The sequence below is a fragment of the Puma concolor genome, chromosome B4, assembly GCF_028749965.1.
Source record: "Puma concolor isolate L17-30 chromosome B4, mPumCon1.1.hap2, whole genome shotgun sequence".
In the NCBI taxonomy this organism is placed as follows: domain Eukaryota; kingdom Metazoa; phylum Chordata; class Mammalia; order Carnivora; family Felidae; genus Puma; species Puma concolor.
In genome coordinates, this window is record NC_141673.1 from 53,193,897 (window position 1) to 53,211,287 (window position 17,391).

Sequence of the window (17,391 nt, forward strand, 5' to 3'; positions counted from 1 at the left end):
TCAGACAAAGAAAAAATTAAACACATTCTAAAGGAATTTCATAAACAGCAGAAGGTGCCAATGTGGTGAAAAGTACTGTTTCAGTGTATTTCCATACATTTTCAAATAGCATCATAATTTACAGCAACTTCCAGCTGTTCAACTGCCCAAGATTTCATTTTTACTTGGACAATATTACACAGAAAGGAATAAAAGAAGACAGAAAGAAAGAGAAAAAGCAACCAAGTATTCTTTTCTGCTCTATTTCCCATAAATTGTTACAGGGCAGGTCGTCATGAGGCCGTGCGGCTCCCACCTCCAATCTCCTGGGCATCCCCACTGTTCTGTCTCCTTGAAGGAGGTGTTCTCAGGACAAGTGGCCCATCTGCCACCCTCTTGGTGCACTAACCTCAGTAGAAAGCACTCAGCATCCCTTTCTGGAGACTATCACACATCACTTGGTCCACGGGTGTCGTGTACTCATGTGCAAAACACTCAACTTACTTTTTGGCTGACCTGGTAACCTGGGGCTGTCCATGGCTGTGTGGGGATAGCCCTAGAGACTCAAGGCTAAGCATACCAAGGGGTGCTGTTTCCACACACTTGGGGGGGGGTGGTTAATACTGGGAAAAACTAAGGCTGCAGACGTGGCCGAACAGAATAAAGAAAAAGAATGCACTCGTTTTATTAGTGATTAGGGAGGGAGAACAGTTTTAGGCAAGCTCCTATTGTCAATATAACATACTACATGTCTCATTAAGAAGCTACAAAAGGCTGTTTATTGTTCTCATGCTAAAGGTCCCTGTACACAGAGAAATCAAAATGTCAGGATTTTCCTGTCTTAGTCCTAAGGGAGATCAGTCTTTGAACAGAATATCAAACTATCCCCATTCAGGATCTCTGCTTTAATTAATCAACCATATGGGGCCCAGATGTCATAGACAAGTTTGATTTGAACTAAGTAATGCATAAAACGATAAATTTCTTTTGAGGTGTGGATAATGCTACATTATCCACATCTAAAAAGAGATGTTCTTGATGGTTTTTTGGATCTCCTTTACTTCAAGTTCTACGGTAGACTATATATAAAATTATATGTGACAAATTAGAAACTGTCACCAAGATGAAAGGCTTAAAAATTTTTTTTTTCTGTCCTATAGGATTCTAGAACATTGTCATCCACAGCACAGCTTTCCCGCTATATAAAGAATGATCAATTAGAATTCTATTCCAACCAGGGGTTGCCTGGGTGGCTCAGTCAGTTAAGTATTCGACTTCGGCTCAGGTCATGATCTCACGGTTCATGAGTTCGAGCCCTGCATCAGGCTCCACGCTGACAGCTCAGAGCCTGGAGCCTGCTTCAGATTTTGGGTCTCCCGCTCTCTCTGCCCCTTCCCCGCTTGTGCTCTCTTTCTCTCTCAAAAATAAATTAAAAAAGAATTTTATTCCAAATCATAATTAACATAAACATGTTTTACAGTCATTTTAAAAAAGCACATATGGATAAAGCTAAACTCCTTCTTGTCCACTGTATCCAATCACAGAACTACCTCTCTCTAAAATAGAGATTATTTTTGTCATTATGATGGGTATGGTTTCTAAGTATTTGTCTACATAAATAAAGCAAAAATGAACTTTAGAGAAGAATTAACTCTTTAGCCTTGAATTCCCAGGTTCCCACAATCTGGTCCCAACTTAACTTTTTGATTCACCAACCACCAAGAGCAACATCCACTAAAGCCAGTAGAAGATTCTTTAGCCAGATACTGCACACATTCTCACGCTTTACTGGCTGTCTCTTCCTCCCCCTCCTCCACACTTTGGATCTTGGACTTCTAGGATGCCGCTTGGCATAGAGCAAGCATTAAATCCAAAACCGATGGAGCATAACCACCATGTCTCTTCATTCACAGGAAGGTTTAAACTTAGTAAACCTGGATTTGAACACTTAGGCAAGTGTAACCTCTTAACTTTCGTCATCAGTATATGGGAATAATTATTGTCAATTTTATGTGTCAACTTGGCTGGACCATGGTCAAATATTATTCTGGAGGTTTGTGTGAAAGTGTTTTTTGGGTGTAATCAGTTATACTGGTGGATTCTGAGTAAGGCATAGCGTTGGTGGGTCTCGTCCGATCAGTTGAAGGTCCTAAAAGAACAAAGCCTGACCCACCTCCCACGTCTCCCAACCCCCTCATCCCTGCCTGCCAAGCAAGAAGAAATTCTGCCATCAGACTAGACTGCCTTTGGACACAAAATGCAACTATGTCCTGAGCCAGCCAGCGGCCTTTCCCATCAGATCTTGGGCTCACTAGACCTCCATAATCCCATGAGCCAGTTCCTTACAATCAATCAATGTACATGCACACATGTACGCGCATGCACACACACACCCTGTGGGTTCTGTTTCTCCGGAGAACCCTGATGAATATGTTGTCTTATACACTTCACAGAGTTGTTCAGATTACAGTCAATATGAGACATGCACAGGACAGCAAATTGTAGAACTGATATATCAGTGACAATGCTTTTGGCCCAATCGAAAAAGGTTTTAGGCAATAAGAAAGTTCGTTCAATCATAAAATTTATAAGTGGAGAATAAAAACTAGTTTGCCCAAGGCACAGAATAATGGTGTTCATGACTCTGGTTCCTTTGACCTCTACATTCCACTGTCTGGAGTCTGAGTGGTTCTTTTTACGATTAGAAAGAGGTTTCCCTCATGCTGCAGCTCCAGCTATTATACCAGACCAGATCAAGTCCACAGGTAATAAAGGGTCATCTCTTTCAGTGTCCTAAAAAATGTTCTCAGAAGACCTGAGCCCACTTCCCTTTACCATCACATTGGCCAAGACTGGGTCACATGTCCAACCGTGAACTAAACAATCCCTGATATCTGGAAACAAAACTGAGATTCTTCCAACAAAGAAAGGGAGGATGTTCACTGAGGAGGCGACCAGTCTGATGCAGAAGTAACATATACGTTCAAGATACCATGACTATTACGGTCCTTCTAGTCTTTACGACCTCACACAGGCCCCAACTCTTCTGTGTATCCTCACAATGCAGGCCCAAGTGAGTTCAAGCTGCCCAAGTTATTCTAGCCCTTTCTATTCATACCTCTCATTACGTACTCACTGCAGTGTTAAGCAGTTTCTTTTTAAGATAATTTCTAAAAATTTTACCAGTAATACATGTTCATGGAAGAAAATTCAGAAATATACAAAGATCACTCCTAGTTGTCAGTTGAGAGAAAATGGTTATTAGTATTTCAGAATACTTTCTTCCACTTTCTTCCTTTATTCTACTTATGTGGGTTTATGTATGAGAGTAATGTCTTTTTTGGTATAAATGTTCCTGGCTTCCCCAACTAAAATTCAAACTCACGGATGGTGGGGATTCCCTGTGTGTCCTCTCATCCTCCATAGAATTATAGGACCTTAAAAAATATATGTTGATTCATACTCTGTAGGTCACACAAAGAAAGTTTAAACAAGCTATTCTTTTTCTTTGGGGGATTAAGAAAGAAGACTTAATAAAACAACATTCCAAAACATGTCCACTAATCTTTTCAGATGTTCTTTTTTACCAAGACTTTTCAGAAAGCTTATTAAACTTCCTGGCAATAAGATATACTGCTTTTTGTGAGTAAGTGTTGTTTTCGGACAAGAAAGTATTGTGTAATTTCCCTGATGTTTAGCAATTTCCTTTATACTTATAATTAAGCTAGTCCTCCATTTAAAAATATGACCCCAAACTAGGTAGGATAAATATAAATTCAGAAAACATGATTCTCAGATAATTCCCTTCCTAAGAGATAAGTTCACCAACATGTTTGTGTAAAGCAATGTTTCTAAACACCTAAATCACATTTTCAAAGAACTGAAGTAGCTATTTGAAGGAAGTATGGCATAAATATTGTAAAAAATAATCTAATAACTTATCTGGGTTTTGGTCTCTGATTTTACTGACAAGGTTTTCTTAAATTAAGGCACAATTCTCTGTGGCATAAAACCCAAATGATAAACCCTCCATTGCTCAAATCCTGGGCTTGTTATTATTTAACAAGTATTTATTTACTTAATATCTACCATGTGCCAGGTCATATGCAAGTCACTGGTGATTGAGTGGTATGTAAAAACAAAGCCATATTCTGCTCTCTTGGTGTTCACAGGACAGGCGAGGACCCAAAGACACTGCTGAGACGGCTCATAGGCAATTGATCTGCTCTCACCATCTTCTTTTTGCCTCTCTATTCTCCATCTCTGCTCATGAAACCAGAACAAAGAGTGAAGTGATACCAAAGGAAGTCAGATTAAAACACTTACTGGGAAAAAGTAGGGGGTGAAGTGATAAGTTAAAAATGCTTAAGGATGTGGTAGGACCTCCTCAAGAAATGCATGAAAATACACAGAACAACATGAAAGTCCAGGGGGAAAGGGACACACAGTGGCCAAGATGACCCCTCAAATTCCCTTCTACCTTTATTCTTACCACAGTATCTTCAAGGTATCCAAGGAATCTGTCAGCCTACAGATACTTATTGAGCACATGGAGGGGGTCTATGCTCAGATCTTAGAAGAATCATAGATTATATAGAGCAGTAACGGGCAGCATAGGAATAGACAAAATGTAAGAAATGTTGCAAGGTGGGTAATGAACATGGCAAAAAATCGAACAGTGAAGAGTTCTAGGAGTTCAAAGGTAGGAAGGACTCCAGTGAGCCAGTGCATATTCCAAGGACTTAATGAAAGTGACGGGGGGCGGGGGGGCGCATCTGGGTGGCTCAGTCGGTTAAGTGTCTGACTCTTAGTTTCAGCTCAGGTCATGATCTTGCAGTTTCATGGGTTTGAGCCCCACATCGGGCTGTGTGCTGGCAGTGTGGAGCCTGCTTGAGATTCTCTCTCCCCACCCCCCATGCTGTTTTTGTCTCTCTCAACATAAATAAACTTGAAAAAAAATTTTTAAAAAAAGTGGTGGGGTAGACTCTGGGTCTCTTAGGATGGGTGGAATAAGGAAAAGAGATGGGGAAGCCTCTTCTGGCTGGTTGAATGTCCCTGGGAGGCTAACCCAATGGAATAGACTCAAAAGCAAAAGGCAACATGAGAACAGAGCTCAGCCCAGAGGTCAGGCCTGGGTTTAGAGACTCAAGCGTCATAGACCGGGGACAGCTGAAGCAGTACAACGGATATACACTGAGTGTTTTGCGCCTTGTCAAGTGCAGGCCTTCCACATGAGCAGTAATTAACTGACTTTAGTAGAAACTGTCTTCCCAGGGCGCCTGGGTGGCTCAGTCGGTTAAACGGCCGACTTCGGCTCAGGTCATGATCTCGCGGTCCGTGAGTTCGAGCCCCGCGTCGGGCTCTGTGCTGACAGCTCGGAGCCTGGAGCCTGCTTCCGATTCTGTGTCTCTCTCTCTCTCTGACCCTCCCCTGTTCATGTTCTGTCTCTCCCTGTCTCAAAAATAAATAAAAAACATTAAAAAAAAAATTAAAAAAAAAAAAAAAGAAACGGTCTCTTCCCTCTCATTTCAGGTGAAAATTTCTACCCTTATGAGGGTCAGATCTGATGGCAGAAAGACGGTATTTCTAAGGGCTTTGGACACAACTTCTCTACCTTAAGTTCTGCTTTTTCGTAAAAGTTATTTCAAGTGGCAATGATGGTTTTATCCTTAGGTGCATTCCCACCTATGCCAGAATTACTTACATTTATATTATAGTAGATGGCTTGTCCTTTTTGCTAACATTGCTGTGACACCACTCATTTCCATTTTATCCTGCATAACACTAAGAACCCCTGTGAATTACCATTAGTTCACTTAAAATTGCAAGACTGCCTCGTTAAACCTGGGGCTACTTATTAAAATTTTATAAGCTCCAGGAGTTTGTTCACATTAGATTCAAGCTCTAACTACTCAAGCTTTTGTTCTAAGTAGTTTACTGTTAGTGTACTTGTGCATGGTTTTCAATAAGGCATGAAAGAAAATGATGGCTTTTTTTGCAGAGCCTTTTATATAATCCCTAAGTGCAGCAGAAGGTTGTCTTCTTTTTTTTTTTTTTAATTTTTTTTTAACGTTTATTTATTTTTGAGACAGAGAGAGACAGAGCGTGAACGGGGGAGGGGCAGAGAGAGAGGGAGACACAGAATCAGAAGCAGGCTCCCGGCTCCGAGCTGTCAGCACAGAGCCCGACGCGGGGCCCGAACTCACGAACCGCGAGATCATGACCTGAGCCGAAGTCAAACGCTCAACCGACTGAGCCACCCAGGTGCCCCTCTGTTTTTTTTTTTTTTTTTAAAGTAAATTCTAACCCCAACGTGGGGCTCAAACTCACAACTCTAAGATCAAAAGTCACACATGCTAGGGGCGCCTGGGTGACTCAGTCGGTTAAGTGTCCCACTCTTGGGTTTCAGCTCGGTCATGATCTCACGGTTTTGTGGCTTTGAGCCCCATGTTGGGTTCTGCACTGACAGTGTGGAGCCTGCTCGAGATTCTCTGTCTTCCCCTCTCTCTGCCCTTCCCCTACTCACGCTGCCTCTGTCTCTCTCAAGATAAGTAAATTAAAAAAAAAAAAAAGTCACACACTCTACCAACCGAGCCAGCCAGCTGCCCCTTTTCTACATCTTTTAAACAGCATTGACTAGACAGGATATGCTCAGTGCTAGTTAACTAGGTTTTTGTTTTTACGTGTTCTAATCCTGGTTGGGGATAGAGTTCACACACATTGCTGTGTGCCAATTTACTGAATGGACAATAGTCCCTTTTTCCTTACCCTTTTCCCTTCTCCAATACTTACATCCTAGGTCTGTACCTGTGTATTACCCCTCTACTTGTGCAACCTGTGTGTGTCAATGAATCCCTCTTTCAAAATACAGTCTCCCAAGAAAAGCAAACTACTGTCTACAAGTAAGTATGCTTTCTAGTAATAACACAGGCATATGATTGGCTGCTAGGTGATTATCTAGTTCATCCAGGATTAGATCAGAATGCAGTAAAAAATGAACACAGGGAAAGTGAATAGGAGCAAAGAATTTTCCCTTCTACACCCGAGAAAGCATAGTGTAAGTGCCATCTTAAACTCCAATGATAAAATCATGTTATTACCTGGGTCTTCTGCTAACAAGAACACTACTAAAATTCATCAGTGTGGTAGGTCCCTAGGAGTATTCTTCAAGGACTGTGGAACACAATCCAAAAGATTCATTAAAAAAATTGTTATTTATTAGAAGAATTCATGGTAAGTATTTTTTGGTATGACCACCATTCAGACCATCAAAAGATTGAAATTTAATTTCAATTTGTTTAAGGTCGGCTGGAAAATAGTCATACCTGCATATATTATCCTTTAGCAGGGACTTTTTGCAAACCTAAAATAAGTTTAGAGGATCTAAAGACAAATCTCAGAACTATGTATGGTTAGAATAAGTCATGTGTCTGATTTGACAGAGTCAAATGTTTGCAAACTCACAACCTAAGAACTTTTCTGAACAACTGGTTAGTGCCTGTATCAGTGTCTTAAGTTAAATCTCACAAACACAGGGAGACATTTATCCAAACGCTTTGGATGGACAACATTCAAGGTATTCAATAGTCTGGCCTTCTCCTATTTTCAGACCTAACCCTACGTGGTTCTACGTATACTCTAAACCCTAAACTAGACCTCATCATCAGGAACTGGCTTTCCAGGCCTCATTCATTTGCTTATGCTTTTCCTTCCTCCTAGAATGTACTTTTCATGGTACATGTAAAAATCTTACCTACTTTAAGGCATCACTCAAACATCTACTCTGCAAAACATTCCCTGATCTTGAGCCTTCCTTAATAAAGTATGATCTCCAATTTCTGAACGCTCATAGCATTTTTGCCTTACTCACCTTAGTAAGACCCATCATCATGTCTTGTGTACGGTAGGAACAACAGCATCCACTGCATAAATGAGTAATTTTAGTCATCTTTAAGCAGGAGTGTCAACAGTTAATTGAAGAGAAAAAAAAAAAAAAGAAGGAAAGCGACTGGTTTCACCAACTGGTCAACGGTACCTTGGCCATTACCTTCTTTTATTCAAAATGAAAACCATTTCAACGATGCAGAAACCAACACCCAGAATAGTTATGAGATGAGGGAAGGGCCACCGGTCTCATTTCAAGATTATTCTACATATGTTCTATCACCTCCTGCCCATTAATGGTGGAATTTTTCAGTCAACCCACAGTACAAATGTGAATCATCTGCCAAAGACTACGAAAATAAAACTACCAACATTACTTCATTATTGATGAAGAAACACACTGTGATAATTATAAAAGATTTCCTTTTCACAACTGGGTTATTTCTCACTTAAAAACAAAAGGTGGGGGGAGGGGGAACACGGACTACACAAATACACTGGAATTACGTTAGAAACATAAACCAGACATTAGCTACTAATTAACAGTAAGAGGCATACGAATATAGGGGCACCTGAGGGGCTTAGTCAGCTGAGCTTCTGCCTCTTGATTTTGGCTCAGGTGATCCCAGGTTTGTGAGATCGAGCCCCGCGCTGGGCTCCATGCTGAGTGTGGAGCCTGCATTAGGTTCTGTCTCTCTCTCTGCCCTTCTGCCCCATTTGCACGCTCTCGCGCTCTCTAAAAATTAAAAAAAAAAAAAAAAAAAGTATACAAACATAAACCAAAAAATCTACAGAATATTTGGAAAACATTTAAACAAGTCATCTGGCTACATTCATCTTCAAATGCAAAAAATGGCATTACGTAATACTCAAAAGTGCCTGTCCAGTGCCACATGCTGCTTTCTCATTGGCGACACTCTTGACACTCCTTTTTTTCCTTCTTATCTCAATGAATATAATCATCTTTCCAGTAATGCAATCGCAAACAATTCACTCAGTCACTCCCAACAAAAGTGAGGTACTTTGATTTCCTTCTTCTGAGACACTAAAAAGTGGATATAACCTATTTCCTCACAATTCATCAGGGACTCCTGTTCTTCCAGCCCGACTGCGTTCACCACTAAAAAGGGAGGAAAGGGACACCTAACATTTAGAGAGCTCTGAATAGAAAGGCCTCACAATTTCGCATTTTGGGTGTTTTGAAATTTCTATTCTTTATCATCTCAACTTTGAGGAGTGCTTTCCCCCCCTGGAGCATTTTAGATATGCAATATTTCACTCAGAAAAAGAAAAAAACGATGTGAGTAAAAAGAGGTAGTCTCAGGGCTCCCTCTTGAATGTTAGGATTCTGTTACTTCTCCATGTAAATAAAACGAAGTGAGCAATTTTTATGGACATTCACTACTAAGTTGATCTTTTCTGCTTTCTCTGGAAAGGCATCCAGTGCTACTGGAAATGGAGAAAATAAAGTCCAACCTGTTACACAGCACCATAATTACTGGAAATTGAGAATATTATAATACCATACAGCATTGCTAATCGAAACATCGTTTTTTTAAAAAACTGATGGATGTATTGGTGATTTTCAACTTCAGCTACATATTAAAATCATTTGGGGAGCTTAAAAAAAACCCTGCAATACCGAAACCCCACCCCAGACCCATCATATCAGAATCCCTTGGAATGGAGCCCAGGTATTGTTAGAACTTTTCTCAGATGATTCTCATGTGCAGCCAGGGACAAGAACCTGGGGGTACTGTTGTGAAGGTCAGAGTGTTTTATTTTAAAATTTTATTTAACAAGAACTTAAAAACCACTACCAAACAATCTAACTCAATTCTCACAACCACCTTATAAAGGTAGACACAGATTTCAATCCCACTGGACTGATGAGGAAACTAAAGTAGACGTTAAACAATTCACCAAAGGTCCCAGGGGCAATGAACTGTACAACCAGGATTTGCATCCAGGTAATCTGGCTCCAAATCCCAGCTCTTGAATGCTGTGCTGGACTCCTTCTCCCAGAAAGAATTCATCTACAAAAAATCGCACAGATCTTAGGCATTCAGTTCAACAAGTTTTGACAGGTGTATGTACCCATGTATCTGCCAACCACCACAGTATTTAAAACACTTTCATGGTTGGGAGGCCTAGGCGGCTTAGTTGGTTAAGTGTCCGACTCTTGATCTCGGCGCAGGTCACGATCTCAGGGTTTTGAGTTCAAGCCCTGTGTTGGGTTTGAAGCCAAACTTTAAAAAGAGAAAAGGGGAAAAAGAAAAAGAAAACAAAGCACTTTCATGGTTTCAAGATTCATCCATGTTGCTCCGTACAGGAGTATTTCTCTCTCTCTCTCTGCTATGATAGTATGGATACACCAATATTTGTTTATTCAGCTATTTGTTGAAGAACATTTTATATCCATTGTTTCCATTTGGGGCTATTATGAATAAGGCTATGAATATTCTGATTCAAATCTTTTTGAGGATATGTTTTCTCATGGTTAAATGCACAGGAGTGAAAGTGCTGAATCATATGGTAGGTATATATTTCACTTTATAAGAAAAGGTCAAGTCACTTTCCAAAGTTGGATGTACCCTTTCACACCCCCATCAGCAATGCACAGCCCAGAGTGCCTTTTAGGGAAGAGCATGCTGCTATCTTCATAGCACAAGGCATCCCGAAGGAGAAGTCGTTTAGAATTGGACAATGATTTGCTATTTGACAAAAAAATAAATAAAAAAAGAGAAGGAAAAGGAAAATACAACCTACACACCATCACCACCACCACTTGTCCTACAGGAGTGTACTGAGAGTAGGCATTTGAAAACACCAGTGTTGCTAGACATCAAGGCAAACAAAACAAGGGGAAAAACCTATATATCTTCAAGTGAGGCATATGTATAGGCCTCACAATGCATTTTAGCATATTAAATGCATACAGGCTCTGAAAAGCCGAAAGCCCAATAGTAAGGAAACAGTAGGGAAATCAATCAACTAGTTAGCCATGTTTAACCCAGCTGATCTCACAGGTCCCCATCCCCCGCTTCTCTAAGTAAAGAAATACAATGCAGGTTATGGTGTTTCCAAAATTATAACGTTTGGGAGAGAATGAGAGCAATTACGTCTGCCTGAGAAGACTGGGCAGGAGTTCATGAAGGAGGTAATATTTTATATGGCTCTTGCTGGACAATAAGGTCTTGGGCATAAATGAACATTCTGCCGAAAGGACTGGGTCACTGTGAGTTAAGGAAGAATGAGGTCAGATATGGGGACTCTGCAGTTTCCCCTGTAAATAGGACGGGATCTCTAAACATGTCGGCTGGTTGGCCTGCTGGTCACCAACAGTACCACAAGTAGCAATCCAGTCAGTCAACAAACTATGTTTACCAAGTACAAACTATGGGCCAGCCAGGGACCACACCAGGCATGATGGAACGGTGAGGCCCGCTCTTGTGGATCTTACAGTGCAGTAGGGGTGTGCAGCTGCTTACAGAGAGCAGGTTCTAGAACTCTAGAATTGGATGACCATCGAGTCTCTTGAGCCATAAAAGCAGAATCTATTCAAGAATTCCAGAAAAAAATAACAGACATGAAAATGAAATATGTATGTATTTGGTCAATGATCCCTCATTACTATATAATATATTGGGTGCAGGTAGAGTGGAGTTATGTGAAAAAGTGTGAAGTGTTAGAAAAATATCCAGGGGGGGCACCTGGCTGGTTCAGGCAGTAGAGCACACAACTCTTCATCTTGGTGTTGTGAGTTCAAGCCCCATACTGGGTGTGGAGCCTACTTAAAAAAAAAAAAAAAAAAAGTTGGGGGGTGGTGCCTGGGTGGCTCGGTCAGTTGAGCATCCAGCTTCGGCTCAGGTCATGATCTCGCAGTTTGTGAGTTCGAGCCCCACGTCGGGCTCTGTGCTGAGCCCAGCTCAGAGCCTGGAGCCTGCTTCGGATTGTGTGTGTGTGTGTGTGTGTGTGTGTGTGTGTGTGTGTGTGTGTCTGCTCCTCCTCCATTCATGCTCTGTCTCTCTCTCCTCTGGAAATAAACATTAAAATATATATATATATATATATATATATATATATATATATATATATATATATATATATATATATATATATATTAAATATCCAGGTAGATATGCTTGGGAAAAAGAATGAAACTTTAGATGAAAGGTTTGGGTTCATTAATAGGCAATATGATAAATGGAATAATTTCAAGATTATTGGCAACTTCTATTTCAATCCTATGAAAGCCATGACAACATTAGATTTGTAAACCAAAACAAGTATAAATCTTAACCCAGAAAGAAAGCAGAGCTCAGATTCAGGAGGTGGACAAAGTTGGTCTGAATCTCAGCTGGACCACTTGCAACTTGGGTGACTATGGCGAAGGAACTTAAGCTCTCTGAGCCTCACTTTCCTCATGTGTAAAACTGGGATGATTATATTCACATCCTCCCCAGGGATGTTATCCAGATTGAAGGACACTGAACAGCAAGCAATGTGTCTAACACACAATCCCAGCTCAGTAACTCTTAGCTATTATTATTATTTATATTTAGAAAAATCCACACTTGCTTGTGGTTAAATTAGTGTGAGGGAAAGAGAATCATGTACAACACCAAGGTACCGTCAATATACACTGTCCAATTTTTAGCATGTGAAATGAAACTAAATTTGGAGGAAAGGATTGCAAGGGAAATCCTTTGAAACTTCAGCCAAGTTGTGGTTCTTGATCCAAATGGAATTTTCACTTGCCACACAGACCATCTTAGTAACACATGCAGTATTTCATACAAAAAATAACTCCTTTCTTCCCCCTCTCGACTTTCCTCCCTTCTCTTTTCTTCCTTGCTGGACTTTCTTATTTCTGTTAATAACATGTTGGCGACTGTGAAAATTAGGTAACATAAATTCTCAGTAAATGTTAGCACTTCCCTTAATTTTTCTTTGCTGTAACACTTTCCCAGAAAATTTGAATTCTAGGTCACTGAGAATGATATGATGAGGTCACTTATAAATTTTAATTTCCACAGTGCAGGGATACCCTAATTGGCACAATTTTAATAATGAAGGTTTTCAAGGTATGCAAATATTAGCAGTATTTTTCTTCCTCTAATTTAACTTAAAACCCATCAAAATTAAGATGCTGTATATATCCACTTATTTTTCCAAATGATCATGCAATAAAAATGGAAAGGCCTAGCATTCAACTGCCTTGATGAGAAATGAAGTTGTTCATGTGGGAAGCAAATAATTCATAATAAAGAATGAGAGTGATGTCAGCAGTAGATTCAACTGGAATACATGAATGCTGGTATGATGTGCATCTAAAGCAGCCCATCTTTGACTCTGGACTGGAGATGGCAGGCCACTTAATCTGAAACAGTTTCTGCTGCTAAATCAAGATCGAGGCAAAAGTCACACCTACTTTAAATCATCTGTTCTTTCAAGCATTATGGACACACAGGATAACATCAACTACGGTGACAGTCATCCCTCCTGTCCCATGCCACAATGATACCACTTAAGAGCTATAAATAGCTCTCAAACAGATGGGATGGCTTGGCTCAAGCTGTGATCGGATTTTTTTAAACAATAGTTTAAAAATAATTAATTTCTCATTTCAGTCATTCTCTGGCAAATATTTATTGCCTCAGTACTGTGCACCAGGCAGTGGCAAGACAGTGCCGAAAAGCGCAAAGTCCCTTGGAGGCATTCATACATTTTACAAGTTTCACATCCTCAAAAGAGTGGTTCTCAAGAAGCCGCAAAGCAACCAAATAACATCAATGGGGATGACCCCTCTGTGAGCTCCCCAAATTGCTCCCTACTCAATCCTCAGTAACAGGTGGCACCAGCTGAAAGAGTAACGTCAACAAAGCCACTACTCATTTAAGCAACAAAGTTCATGAAGGCATGATTTTGTCAGTCCTATACACTTTTGTTACCAAAACAATTTCAAATATTTTTATAAGTTTATATAATATGAAATAATATAATAGATGTATATTATACTAATATAAAACAAAAATATCAGCTTCTCCAAAAAAGTGTGTGATGCCTAAGTTACAAGATCTACTAAAATATTTAATCAGCGAACACATCATAATCAGGAAAAAATAGAGAATTAGTGATCTGCTTAATTCCTGATCACATGCAGCACTAGGTGGAGATGGAGGGTGCCTTACAGAAACCCAACTTAAAAGAAACAGGATGCCTACTTTATCCGAGGCTTAATCAGAAGAATCTAATACATCGAGGCACCTCACAGGTAAAATTAGCATGGCAACAAAAATCTGAGGACAAAGGAGCTCACACTTTGTCACATATCAAATTGTATAATAGGAGTCTCACACTGTTAGGGAGTTCAAGTTCCCAATTAGTTTAGCTGAAGAGCCAAGGGTACAAACTGTAGCCTTTTCTTAAGACTTTCCCTGAAATTAAACTTTTGACAGCCATCTTGTATACTTTTTCTGTAACACTAAGAAACTCAAAGGAGACTTATCAAACTGTCTTAGCCTAATAAGGGAGGAAATTATCTTGATTATATTATTCAAGGAATTTAAAAATGGGCATTTGGAGGTACATAATTTTGATTAGAGAGACAGAATGAAGCTAGCTATTAAATACCATCATAGTTATGTACCCAAGAAGCTAAAATCTCAAATTTTTCTCTCCTTTACAGGAAGTAAAATTTTTTTGATATGACTGGTAAAAAATATTGAGAACTATTTCCATATTCTAATCATCCCTTGAAAAAAAATACCAAAATACAAAGGTGTGAAGATTTAGAAGCCTTTATAAAATAATGTAAGCATAGAATATATAGTAACATGGATAAGATATACATGTAAATATATCTATCTCTCTCCACAAGTATATAAACCTATGAATAGAAAAAAATGTTACCAAAAATGTGGCACAGTTTGATCTCATTTTAGGAAAATTATACAGGCACAAATAAAAAACTAGTGGGGTTCTATAAAATATTAACAGTGTTACCTCTGAGCGATGAAATTCACATTTTATTTACGGATTAGCCAATATAGGATTTCACACTTAAGTAGATGCAACTTCATGAATTAGAGTAGCAAACACAGTGCAGGTGTCCTGCAGCAGATATCATAAAATGTTCTATTATCCGGTTACTCTGTGGGTTGCCCCAGTTGATGGGATTTTTTTTTTCCACCATGATAAGTGCACTCTTGAATCCCCATCTCCTATTTCACCCATTCCCCTCCCCACCTCTCCTCTGGTAACAGCAATCAGTTTGTTTTCAATAGTTAAGAATCTGTTTCTTGGCTTGTCTTTTTTTTTTCTTTGCTCATTTGTTTTGTTTCTTAAATTCCACATATGAATGAGCGCATATGGGATTGGTCTTTTTCTGACTCATTTATTTCACTTAGCATTATACATTTTCTCTATCCATGTCATTGCAAATAGCAAATTTTCATTTTTCATGGCTAAATAATATTCACACACACACACACACCCATCTTCTTTATCCATTCATCTATCCACGGAGACATGAGCTGCTCCCATAGTTTATCTAATACAAACAACATTGCAGAAAACAAAGGGGTGGATGTATCCCTCTGAATTAGTGTTTTTGTATTTTGGGGGTAACTAGTACTGCAGTTACTGGATCATATGGTACTTCTATCTTTAACATTTTGAGGAACTTCCATACTGTTTTCCACAGTGACTGCACCAGGTGGCATTCCCACCAACGGTGCTGGAGGGTTCCTTTTCCTCCACATCCTCACCAAAACTTGTTTCTGGTATTGTTAATTTTAGCCATTCTGACAAGTATGAGGTAGTATCTCACTGTGGTTTTGATTTGCATTTCCCTGATGAGTGGTGTTGAGCATCTTTTCCTGTGTCTGTTGGCCATCTGTAGGTTTTCTTTGGAGAAATGCCTGTTCGTGTCTTCTGCCCCTTTTTAAATTGGATTGTTTTTTATGTGTTGAGTTGTATCAATTCTTTATAGATCTCAGACACTAACCCTTACTGGACATGTCACTGGCAAATACCTTCTCCTATTCAGTAGGTTTTCTTTTAGTCTTGTTGATCGTTCCCTTCGCTGTGCAGAAATTTTTTATTTTTATGTAGTCCCAACGGTTTATTTTTGCTTTTATTTCCCTTGCCTCAGGAGAAATAATCTAGAAAAATGTTGCTATGGCCTATGTCAGAGAAATTACTGCCTGTGCTCTCTTCAAGGATTTTTATGGTTTCAGGTCTCACGTTTACATCTTTAACCCATTTTGAGTTTGTTTTTTGTGTACGGTGAAAGACAGTAGTCCAGTTTCACACTTTTACATGTGGCTGTGCAGTTTTCCCAACACCATTTGTTCGAGGGACCATCTTTTTCCCATTGTACATTCATTCCTCCTTTGTCAAAGATTAATTGACCATCTAATTGTGGGTTTATTTCTGGGTTTTCTGTTTGATCTCCTTTCTAAAAAGGAACTCACAGCCCAGAGAAAAGGTTAACTTCAATGACATAAATGAGAGTAGATACAGACAGAATATACAGGAGGTTCTTGATTATTAAGTCTTCAGTGAAGTATTGATCAAGTGACAAGTCTTAACATGTATGCCCCCTTTTAGTAATCAAATGAACCTACTCCTAGGGCTGACTAGAAGTTCATTCACTCACTCATCACGCATTCACTGAGTTCCTACTCTATAGCAGGCTCTGTATTACTGGGGCTGAGTATCAAAAACGACATCATGTCTTTCCCTCAAAGAGCTCACAGCCCATTTGGAGAGACAAGTAAACAGATGCACACCAGGCAACATATGCCCAGAGTATCTCAGGAGCACAGAGGAGGGGCACTTGATCTAACCTGGGGCGACTGCAACCAGCTTGGAGTTGCCGGAATGTGAAGGATAACTTGAGAAATGTTGAGAGATGATGCTGGAAAAGTAGGTTGGGGTAGAATCATGGGAGGCCTACTCTATTTTGATAAAGAATTAACACTTTTTCATTGCATGGATAATAGGAGCATATTTAAAAGATTTTACTGGTCAAGTTACATGCTGCATTAAGACAGACTTCATTCATTCTAGGGCATCACTAATGTAAAAAGTTTGTAACCTATAAATACTATTGAAATGTTTATGATCTCCTACCATCCTTTCTATTTGCGCATTTGCCCTGGAATGATGAACAGAATATTCTCAGTTAAGAGCTGTGTCCACAGATTTCTTAGACTAGATTAGAAAATTTCTTAGATCAGAAATAATTTATTCTTGATTTCATGTAAACACTGAATGCGAGGTTGTGATTGATAAGGAAGTCTAAAACAGCCCTCCCATTTCCTCCCATAATTCATAGAATAGAGCCTAAAACAGTGTTGACCATGGGCTCCAAGGCCTAGGAGACCTAGTGCCTGCCTTTCTTCCCCACCTCTTCTCCCCTGGCTCACTTCTCTCTCTTCACAACTGTCCTTGCTGCTGCTCCTTGGATAGTCTCTACCTCTGAAATGTTGCCCTGACATGAGGGAGGGAAGGAGGGAG

General features: G+C 39.7%; 1 protein-coding gene across 3 annotated transcripts in view; it reads right to left on the bottom strand.

Moving 5' to 3' along the window:
- SRGAP1 (SLIT-ROBO Rho GTPase activating protein 1) overlaps window positions 1-17,391 on the bottom strand; it is a 286,134-nt gene that overhangs the window by 192,786 nt on the left and 75,957 nt on the right. The gene's annotated exons all lie outside the window — the stretch shown is intronic.